Below are 11,898 nucleotides of genomic sequence, written 5' to 3'. Positions count from 1 at the left end.
AGGATGTTCCATGAGGATAACATTGGAGGTGCTTAAGTGGTGGAAAACATTGCCAGGGAAAATATGTCTGGACTAACCTGCTGTCACCATGACACGACTTTGGATAAAGGGCAGAAAATGGATGGATGGATAAAACTTAATTAGGGACTAAAATAGTCTGATACAGGCTGTAATTTTATGTACTGTCTTGGTTCAGCAGTAAATGTCTAATGGCTTCATTGCTCTGTATAATATTTTTTTGTCCATCATCATCATTGGCTCTTTAAAAAGCTCCTTAAACATTTGAGAGTATCACGCCTCGCCCCATTAACTGCTCTCCGCCCACTTTTTTTGACTGAAAGCAAAAAAAAAAAAAAAAAAAAATCCAACCTAGAGACAAAGCTGCTCTTTCAGCCAGGTACCAACTGAGCACTCACTGGGCAGGAAACAGCGACATGTGCAATTACAGAGCATTCAAACACCTATAAGTGTTGTAGCTACTGATACAAATGAACCCCACTTAACTTATAATGGGAGTCTAGACTGAGTTTAAGTGGGATATAATGACAGTAATGCTCTATTTACCACTGCAGCACATATTCCACTTAGAAATCAGCTAAATGCTTTTGCACATTTTTCTTTCTCCTAAAGCTTTTTTAGTGAAACTGAAATCAGCTTCTTTTAACAATCTGTGCACACACAAACACGGTGACAGGCTGAATGGATGCAGGAATGGAGAGAATTTCAGATTCAAGTGGTTCACGGTTGGACTTTCGCTCTCCGGGTTGGCCTCACTGGATTTAAATCTGAATAGAGTACAGTAACTGAACCACCTGGACCAGGCTTCAAAGGGGAGGAGAGAGACCCGGCCTGTGCTGTGCTGTTGTCCCATATTTCCTCTGCAAGGTTTAGATTTTTCCATTTCTGGGATATTTGTCCAGAGGATTTGGGACAAGGTGTGCCCAAAGAGCAGGCTATTTATACTGGACACATGGGTCGGGGGAAATGACTAAATTGTTAGACTAACTGAAGAAACTTTCTCTCCAGCCCCACCTCAGAAAGCTGTCAACAAAACAGCGCTGTTTTGCACTGTTGCAATGACATAAACAGAAAACTGTAGGTTATTCATGTGTCTTCATGTGCATCTGTAGTTCTCTGTCTTCATCTGTAACAGTGCTGATTCACACAGGTGGAGCACTGACGGATCGATGACAGAGTTTCAGTTTAATCCTCGGGGATCAGCAGACATTTAACTTTATTCATAAGCTCCTTTCACAGCAGAGGCCACTTTCTCAGCAGCGCTGCAGTCTGAGAGCGGCAGCACAGGGACTACAGTGATAAAGACTGAAGGTCGTTGTTTGCTTTTGCTGTCCTGAGTGAGGAGGTTTTGTTACCGCGTTTTCTTTTTAGAGCCCAGTGTATGGTTTTATTGATTGTGTGAACACAAGCATTTGATGTTTTACAAATATATTTAACAGTGGAAGAGCAGAGACACAGTCAAAAGACAGATTACTACACTGGTTAGAGAGATTAGTTTAGTAGTGTAATCATTACAAGAATAGTTTGACAAGATAAGATGATTGATACCAGCATGTCTGTTCATTAAAATCACCCCTGTTCATTCAATGTTTCTGCTGTAAATTCTGACATTTTAAAATGGGAGTCTATGGGGATTGACTCACTTTTGGAGCCAGACTCAAGCGGCCATTCAAGGAACTGCAGTTTTTAGCACTTTCGTGCAGGCTTCATTTTTCAACCCCAGAGGCTGCCGCTATCCTCCTCTTTCAAGTCCTAATGCTAAGCTAAGCTAACCCTGTCCTGGCTCCAGCTCTGTACTTTACATTCAGGCATGACAGATATAACAAATATTGGTCATTCAAAGAAGAAAACAGCAGAAACTCTCATTTTTGTCCATTCAAATAAGATGGAATAAACAAAATTAGCTCCATGTTTCAATTTCTTATGTGATTGTTGAAGGTTGTGTGTTTTTGACATATAAGCCTCCATCAGGTCTTCAACGAAAAATCTTTATTAGGTTTTATTTGCTGAAATCAATGAGTCTGATGATAAAATACCATTGAGAAACTGCTGAACTAATCAGTTCTTTAGTTGTATTTTTGAATTCACAATATTTGATCTGCTGCAGTTACAACAAAGAAGTGGGAGAAAGTTCACCTGGACATAGACTCAGTTGTGTGTCAGCGTTCATTATTTGGTTGATGTGTATCTACAGGGGTTTTCCAGACTGATGGATCTCTAGGAAGTTCTACTTGAACTTTTCAAACCGGAGAAGCTTCCCTGCAGTCAGGAAGTCTGCTTTGCACTGCTGAAAGGAGTTGGTTAGAAAAACCTCTCATGAGAATTTTTGTTGAAAGCAGTGTATGTTTATTTTTTCTTGCCTTGTTCATATGAATGGCTGCTGTGTGCAGCTCTCTCTGTACCTGCAGAACTCAAGTGAGTCTGCAGCTTCTCCTTGTATTGGAGATCAGAAATTAGCTCCTGATTCCTTCTGCACTCATGTCATCTACAACATGTCTGCGGGAAGTCAGACTTTCTTCATGGTGTTTATTTTGGAGATCTTTGTAAGAATGGAGGCGTCTTGGATTTTAAAGGATCAGGGGCAACGGTTGAAACAAATATTGGATGGATTTACTCTGGCAGAGCTGACTTTAGTCCACAGGAACACAAACTTCAAACTGCAATCAAGAGACATTCAATCAGTGTACTCAGGAAAAAAAAATTCCACATGCCCAATAACATTAAAGATAAGAGGAAACAAATCTACAGTATAGGACAAATCACATTGCTTACTGTGGAGTTAATTGACTAACAGAACGTCAGGAAGCCTGTGCTCCTGTTTTTTGATGAGAATGACATTCTCAGCACTAATTAGCAGGTATTAGTGTCTGCATTAGCTTAGCTCGTTAACGAGCTAATTAGACAGAAAATGAATTCGCTTTGGGTTAGTCTTCAAGCAAGACACCCAGACACCAAGCTCTGCTAACAATGCTAACAGTAGCATATGTTTGCCACAGTCATGCACCGAAATCTCAGCTGTTGAACAGTTGGTTCAGATATTCATGGTCCCCAAAGGACAAATCCTAATCAGTTTAGCATTACATTTTCCTTAAAATGTGGTTTCAATTGCACATTAGTAATTTCCAAGAGAGAGGGTTGGTAGGTTGGTAGTTTTCATGATAAACATGACCGAACACCACTGACCTGACATCACCATATAGGCCAGTTTTTACATTTATATCTCCATGAAAGTTAAAAACATACTGGACGTCATCTTTGTCTCTCTTACAATTTCCTTTTCATTGAGCATTGCAGCATCACAGAGCTGCTAGCATAGACCCATACGTTGTTTTGTATAACACTAAAATAACTACTGGGAATTTACATATTGATCAAATAATTATTAAATTGCTGTGAAAGCCGTTTAATTAAGCTTTATTGAGGTATACAGCAGTTAAAGGTTAAATTTAAAGGTATGTTTTAACTTTAACAAGGTTTATGTTTAATAATAAAAAGTGAAATAATGTGAAATATGTAGATGTCTGTCATAAATAGTGGACACATCTTTTTGTGCAGGTAAATATGTTTCCTAAGATCAGTCCTTGCAGTTAGTGAATGCTTCTTATTTGTTAAATCCACTAAGAAAAGTGGAAAACCACCGTGTTTCTAACTTGATGACCAAGCAGTTTTTCCTCTGTGGGTTCTGTTCTGTTATCCCAGTGGTCACTGGCTGATGTTGTTGTTCAGAAGACGTGAAATCATGAAAGTGCCTGAAAGTACAGTTACAGTTTTCCCAAACAGGATATGCTTGAGTACATGTCTCTGCAGGTTCAATCATGGTGACTTTTTTCTGTCAAGATGCAAATGAATACTTAATGTGTCGACTTCAGGGTGTTTTTGACAGAACACTGTTTCCTTTTGACAGAGTACAGAACAGACTTTCTTCTCACCGAGCAGAGCTGGAAAACACAGCTGATAAAAGACGACATCCACCGGCAGTCAGACCACTGGCAGGCTGCGTTTACTTGACACCCAGAGTCATTAACCGCTGGGTTACTCACATAGCTGCACGGGTGTTGAGACACGTGCCTTCACCCTCTGAAAGAAGACTTGTACATGCTTTATATGGCTTTCTGACACCATACACAGTGCACCGGTCAAACAGGACATGTTCTCATGTAGGGTTTAAATAACTTAAAGCCACTGTAGCTCCTTGATAAATGGAGTTTGTTTAGTAACGCTTATAATTTGCTCTCTTCTTTAGCAGTTCTACTTGTTGTGGAGGCAAAGATTACCTGTGATACAGAAAAGGTGTCAGGATGCAGGTTAACGAAGTGGAATTTCACACAACTTCACATGAAGAAGATGCAAATTTGAGATAAATGTGTGGGATACTGTAGCAATAAAATGAAACGGGATAAAACAAACATCGACCTGATTGGTGTTTTTTTGTGTTTCAATGCATCTTATGAGCCAAATATCTGTTTGTTAAAAATTGATTCAGATGAGAAAACATCCTGTTAAGATGTGTATGTGGATTTATCTTTGCAGTGTTTATCAAAAAAGTTTATTTGTCAGCTGTTTCAACTTTTCTCTAACACTCAGCTGCCCTTTAGAAATCTCAGGTCATATCCACACTAAAAATGAATAAAGCTGTAAATGCTGTCAAAGCAACTTTCAACCACCGATTTTCGGGACAAAATGATGTATTGAAGCCATTACCTGATGGGTAGTTTTGTCAAGCCATTTCATGACTCTTCAGTCATCATAGTATGCACCAAACAAAAGGAAAGCAGTGGAGCTGCTCAGTAGCCAGTAGATCACACTGTGGAGAGAGTCCACAAAACCTCCAGCAGCTGTAAAAAAGTAAAGCACAGAACAATATCCTTATATTAAATATATATAATATTAAAATCAACACAAATTGAAATACTAGTGTAGTATGTGTGAATGTGGGACAGAGTCAAAATACTGTACAGGGCCCAAGCTCAGCATAACTAAGAAACATTCATGTTTTTAATAGTTTTTGAACATCAGTAGATGGAGGTCTATGGCACAGAGGAATAAGATATATACAAAAAATACCTGCTAGTAGGATCAATTCATTGTTGGTTTTTGTCTTTTTGTGGAATTCAGTGACAATGAGAAAGATGTAGAAAATGACCAGATGTATACTTTAATATCAAAAACCACAGCTCTGGACTGGTACGCACAAATGCACGTTACAAACACTTACTTTACCCTTATGTGGAAATTTCCACATGCCACACCTTATAACCTACAGCTGAACCAGCTGTTACTTCATCCACATGGCTGCCTTCCGCATTCATCAGTTGGGTGGTTTAAGAAACAACCTGGCGGTATGAACAGCCAGCCAGAGCTGGGATAAGTTGCTGATAATGTTTTACAGTCTGGAGCCCACCAACTCCTGCAGGGGCCCACAGACCAAAGCATCCAGAAGCAGAAACTGGAACTGCATTTATAATGAGGAACCTTGTCCTGGTCTGACCTGTTGCTGTAAGTCGCAGAGACTGTAACACCCCTGACTCTGGCAAATGGAAGCCATGTCAGGGTGGTAGGCAGAAGAGGGCCTCTTCACTGAGGGTCTTTGTGAGAACAGCTAGAGGTTTAATGAAAAAGAAGACGGGGTCATTTACATTCAACTGAAAATCTGACAAACGCTGCCTCTTCACCTCGTATACCTCAAGTGCATAAAAGCCTATGTGATGTAACACATACATCATATTTTCAGTTAGTTTAAGAATAAATTGTACCTTATTATTTTCAAAAAATGCTGAGGTAAAAGGTATTTTTATTTTCATCCTGACAATATTTGGGTAAGTGGGTGTGCCCTCTCTTCTCCATGTTCAGTATGACTATAGAAGAGCCTTGTTAGCCTCTCTGTTCACCCTTCAGTTTATAAAATACCCTTTTCATAAGCAGTATAGTGGCGCACTGTGACCCTGCGAAGTTCACAGCGGCAACAGCCTCAGCTGGCCTGCACACAGGTATGTAATGGACAGGGTGGCGTGGTGGTCAAACAGGGTCTGGTCTGCACAGGAAAGCTCAGAGACATTCTGACGTCAGTGTTGACTCTTACATCAACGGCAGCAGCAGGTCGGCAGTTTGCTGAAGGAGGGCGGCGTGATCTTTTAAAAGATGCTTAGTTCAAGTAGGAAAACCATCTCAAATCTTCCTGTTGCTGGATTTCTACAGCACAGTCCCTGAAGTGTACCAGCGGTGGTGTTTGTCGTTGTAGTGGCTTCATGAGCAAGAGATGGTTGTGGTAGCAGAGATGAGCAGTAGAAACACTTACCTCGGCTAGTGTCCATAGGTTTACACCAGTTTTGGTCGGTTTCAGTGGTGATATGAGACGGGAACCTCGAAAGTCAGACAAATATGAAATGGTTCCTCTATAGAATAGACTGTATGGTCATTTTATGTCTGTATAGTTGTTTTGTGTCTCTTTGTGCTGATTTTTGTCAAGCGGTCTTTTTGTGGTTGTTTTAAATCTCGTTGTAGTTGTTTTGTGCCTCTTTGTAGTCACCTCGTGCTTCTTAATATCTCTCTGTATTTGCTTTGTATTTCTTCGCGGTTGTCTTGCATCCCTTCATAGTTGTTTTTTGTTTCGTGGTGACTGTTTAGCATCTGATTTTGGTTGTTTGACTTTCTGACAAAACATGACAGCAGTCACTTCATAAAGAGGCTGAGGTGGTCCCTGGGCCCATACCTGCTTGGCCCATACAGTAGCCCATCCATAAGTGTAGCCTACATTTGTGCAAGTCAGGTTGATATTCCTGAAAGCTGTACAGAAATACGCAGAATCAATTAACTGAAAATATGTAAGCTATAAGACCAACAGCACTGGATGAGGGGCCAGGCTGTTCATTGTCTGGAGGAGGAAGAGGAGGAGGAGGAGGAGGAGGAGGAGGAGAAGGCAGACCCCTGCTGGAGGGCTCAGGCTGCTCCTCTGGGACATTGAAGTTTAAGGGCTGTCCTTGTCCCACCTGTACCAAAGACAGACCCTTTGCTGAAGGGAGAGACTGGCCAGCACCTGGAACACACAGACAAACACAGACTGTTTGAGGATTTCCAGCTTTCATTAAAAGATAAATCACAGTACAGATTACAACACACCAACACAGCTTTATGACAAACTCTAACCACTGAGTTCTCAATTCGATTCAATTCAATTCAAAGAGCTGGATGTTGGTCTGAGCCATCAACCTCGGGCTGGCCATCACTGCCTCTCTAATGGCCACGTATTCCTTAAGGATGAGGGACGACCAAGTCCTCATGGTCCCTCTGGACCATGTGGCAACTGGCTGAAGACGGTAAAGCTGGTTGCAAATGGCCTCCACCAGGCGGCTGGCACTGGGCCAGTTTGCAGGGCCCGAGTTCAGTCCAAGAAAACAGCTGAAAGATAATCATAGAGAGCAGTGTGTGTTAATATAGATATGATATTCATTAGAGGAAACAGTGATATTTGAAATGAATCTCACCTCTGGAGACTCTCCTTCCCAGAACAGGAGGTGTTCTTCCCCGTCGCTGTTGAACTGTACCCCAAGTTGCCTCTCCTGGTATCTGGGAGGGAAGACAACTCACTATTTGTCCAGCTCTGTCTGGCAGGTCTTGAGGAAAAAGGTTTTGGACCAAAAATGAATTTTATGTTTGCATGAAATGATAATACACAACATACCTAATCACAAGCTATGAGACACACGCATGTACCTGGGATGAACTGTTTAAGGTGGAAACCGGCAGGCTGACCCCACCTTTTGTCAGCCTACCAGCCTCTGTGTACAGCTGCACACCTGGTGGATCCTGAATGCAGCTGAGGTGGCGCCTCTGTGTCTCCATGTGTCCTGGATGTGGACAGAGAGAGACAGAGAAAGGTTTCAAATGTTAATACTTAATTGTTGATACTTGTGTGTGAATTTAATACACACACACAACAGAGGTGTAAAAGCAGCTGAAACAACATAGACTCTGCCTGAATTACACCTCATCCTAGAGAAACTCCCTGGTGGGTAGCACCTGTTAGGAAAGAACACTAGAGATCGCTGTTGGACAGATCAATCAGCTGGACATACAGTGCATTTAGAAAGTTCTCAGTCACCTTATTACATTTTGTTATTTTGCAATCTTATAATGAAATTGTTAAATTCATTCATCAATGGACAATTTCAGCAAGATAGGTGCTAATGCCGGCTGCTAATGCTTACCCCCCCCCACACACACACACACACACATACACACACACACACACACACACACGCACGCACACACACACACACACGTTATTTTGCAACGTTAGAATGAAATCATTAAATTCATTCATCAATGAACAATGACAGTAAGCTAGCTGCTAATGCTAATTCTAACTGCTTATGCTAATGCTAAGTAGTTTTCGACAAAGAACTTGTAGCCTTTCTCAAGTTTAGAACTTGATGTTAATGAAAACATTTCTCGATTCTGTTGACATCAGCCATTGTAGCTTTCGGCAAGTTGTAGAGTGACTCGTTGAAAATAATTTTGTTCATCGTTTAGGGGTTTTAGCATAGACTGTATATAAAAGATGGATAATCGACCAAACTGACGCTTTGGTACGCTGAATTGAATTGCACGTCTTCATTCAGTGGAACAATAACACACGAAAAACGTTAACAGCGTTTTGAGGCAGCATCGGCTAATGAAGAACTAGCTCACAAACGTCAACATACATTTGCATTTAGCACAAGTAGGACAACGAAATTAGGCAATACCTACTAAACTGGATTTTTTTCATTATATGCTACAACGTGAACAACTGCGGAAGAATTAAACTTGCACGAACCATATAATATATGAATCAATTACACCATGTATAGCCTATACTTATCGTATAACAGTATATACATGCAGTGCCTAAAAAGCTGTGAATCAGCTGTGAAAGATAATGTAATCAATAAAACTCCAGGTGATCAGTGTCTTGTAATTATGAAAATCGAGTCTTCGTGTCTAGATATAGTGATTTCACTGTGTGATAGTAATGTAAAGTTACGTTTTAAACATTTTGAATAAACTGTTACTTTGCTTGTACAAGCGTGTACTGTAAGTACCTCCTCGATAGTCTCAAAACTAACGCTAGAGGGCGCTAACGCTCTTCCCCTCTCTTTTTTAATCCCCTCCCTCCCCCCACGGGTCTTTGCCTATTGGCTCGTGTTATTTTTTTGGGCTACGCCTTCGTGAAGACGTTCTATTCCCCCATTGGTTATTTTGTACGTTCGTCATCAGTGCGTCAAACAGAAAAAATTAAGATTGGTTTCACGGGCAAACTGTCAGGAGTAAAGGAAGCGAGCTGATGGTAGCGACAGAAGCCCTCCAGCTACACTGTGAGTTCATGATTAAATGTCTCTCTCAAGTAATGGAAATACCGCTGACACACGTCCAGTCTTAAGCGTTAACACGAATAACAGCACAGATATTTGGTATTTATTTCAAATGCAGGCCCTGGAAGACCTGTCTACATAGCCGGGATACCAGTTAGCTGAATGCTAACAGTGGCTAACACCAGCTAAATGTGTTTTATACTGGCAAAATTAACGGGCGCTAACGGTAATTTCCTCGCCAAATAACGAAGTAGGGCCGACGAGATTCGTTTTGCATGTAATATCACCATTAAATTGTCTTATTATTGTGATTCACGCTTATATACTGTATCTGCGTCTTTGTATTTTGACACCCCTTTGCTATATTCTTGAACATAACGATAACGTACCTGCAACTGCAAAGTAACAATGTAACGTAAATAATAAACATTAGTCTCAGGTGGAGGTCATCGTTAACCCTGGTTGCTGCATTAACATCCTGCCTTGTAAATTAAAATCCTACACTTAAACCTGTCAGGCCCACTTCCAATAGGAAAATCACGTGCTGCTATAACGTTAGTGTTTTTCTCCAGGTAGTTCGCACCAATTTATTCGTGCAGTTGAGATGTGTTGCTTTCAGATCATCCAAGCGAAGTTATATTATCTGGACACACTACATAATAAACGCACACACACACACACACATATATATATATATATATATATACACATTACTGTATAAATGTTTTAGCCAATGTAAGTAAAGTGAGAAGCTTTCAAAAATAAAAGCATGAATAGTTTTTATTTATCCGTTAATTTAGTTCAAAGGTACTTGGCAGGCAGGTTGTTCCAGCATCTTGGAAACCTGCCACAGTTCTTCTGTGGATTTAGGTTGTCTCAGTGTCTTCCGTCTCTTCGTGTAATCTCAGACTGACTCCATGATGTTGAGATCAGGGCCCTGTGGGGGCCAGACCATCTGTTGCAGGACTCCCTGTTCTTCCATCTCGGAAGATAGTTCTTTATGGGACCTATCAGACAGCTTTCTGATGGTATTGTGTGATGGATAAGAATCTTAAGTGAACATGTTTTATAGACAATCAATTAATTAATAATTGAATTTAAAACAAATTTTAATAATCAGTCAGTTAATAAATAAAAAGTCACCATTAGTTGCAACCTTGAACATAGTTATTTTATGATATTTTGAATTTTACTGGTCATTTAAAGGCATTAGAGTATACCTGAGTGATATAGATGCTGTTTTCTAATAGCCTCCTACATTCTGCAAGTAGTAGAAATATTGAATTCTTTATTCAGTCTGCTTATTCTCTAAAACGAATCAAATGCCAAGATGCAATTGAGAAATTATTGCTATCAGCCTTTAAATTGAAGAAATGAGAGCATGCACGTTACTATAGGCATGTGGCATCTAGAAATCAAGATCTTGCAATAAATTAATGTCCATACACACACTTCAATCTGCAAGTCTATTTAGGTGGCCTTACTGTTGGGTGAAAAGTATTTGAAACTTAATGTCATCTATAAACTTTGACTGCACAAGGCTGTGACACCCATGAATGAGATGATGAATAGTTTTATTGAAACAAGTTCTGGCACCGATTCATGCTCCACTGGATAAGATCCTAGTTGGGTGCTCTGCAGTAGGCTTCTGAGCCTGCCCCAGCAAGGAGTCCTGAGTCATTGAGTTCAAGGTGGGGTAGAGGTGGGAGAAAGTGGAAAGAGGTGCAATAGAGAGCTAGAATCACAGGCAGTAATTACATAGATGAAACAAAGTGCGAGAGCAAAGGTGAGAGAAGAGGCTGGACTTCAGTGAAATGTAGCCTTTACCGGTCTCATTGTTGAACTTCAGTAAACTTCCACTTGTAAATTGGAGTTTGGCTTTAGAGCTGTAACAATTAGTTGATTAATTGATCAACAGAGAGTGGATCTACAATCTATTTTGACATTCAATGAATCATTAAGTAATTTTTTAAGCTTTGCAAATGTTAAGATTTGTTGCCCTTCTCTCTTTTTATACAGTTGAAATTGTCAAATACGGTTTTGTACTGTTTGTCGGAGAAAACAAAACATCACCTTCTGCTTTAGAAAACATTGATGGATTTTTTTTTACTATTCTCTGATATTTTATAGACAAAACAATCAATCGATTAATCTAGGAAATACTCAGCAGATAAATTAATAATGACAAGAACTGTTAGCTGCAGCCCTAATTGGTTTTCATGTCGTCTAATCATGTGAACGGTTACAGTTTCCTCTTGACAAAATTCCCCTTTCTTTTAGGTTTATTAAAACCCTCCCAGGGTTGGTTCAAGGTCAAAATATGATATGTTTTTTTGCTGCTTAAAAGTTAGCATAATGAAGATGCAGGGTTTTCACTCTACAACAGGCTTGTGTAGCATGAAATTGTAGAATGTTAACTGTTGTTAAATGTTAGTCACTTAAACCCCCAAAGTCCTATAAAAAATAAAGAGGACATGACCTCAGAGTCCACAGTGGGAGCTATGGGCCTGTTTGTATCCTGAGTAAGCAG

The 11,898-nt window shown here is 40.2% G+C and overlaps 1 protein-coding gene across 3 annotated transcripts in view; it reads left to right on the top strand.

Moving 5' to 3' along the window:
- Positions 1-9,316: 9,316 nt before the first annotated feature.
- ppip5k1 (diphosphoinositol pentakisphosphate kinase 1) overlaps positions 9,317-11,898 on the top strand; it is a 31,051-nt gene continuing 28,469 nt past the window's right edge. For all 3 annotated transcript variants that reach the window (XM_022749807.1, XM_022749797.1, XM_022749788.1), the window contains exon 1: positions 9,317-9,371. The gene's annotated coding sequence lies outside the window, so the exon portion shown is untranslated. The remainder of the gene's footprint in view (positions 9,372-11,898) is intronic.

This window comes from Seriola dumerili, unplaced genomic scaffold (genome assembly GCF_002260705.1).
Source record: "Seriola dumerili isolate Sdu_G_001 unplaced genomic scaffold, Sdu_1.0 BDQW01000011.1, whole genome shotgun sequence".
NCBI classification, from domain to species: domain Eukaryota; kingdom Metazoa; phylum Chordata; class Actinopteri; order Carangiformes; family Carangidae; genus Seriola; species Seriola dumerili.
The sequence above is the reverse complement of the archived record's forward strand: the minus strand, read 5'-3'. Positions and strand labels throughout refer to the sequence as shown.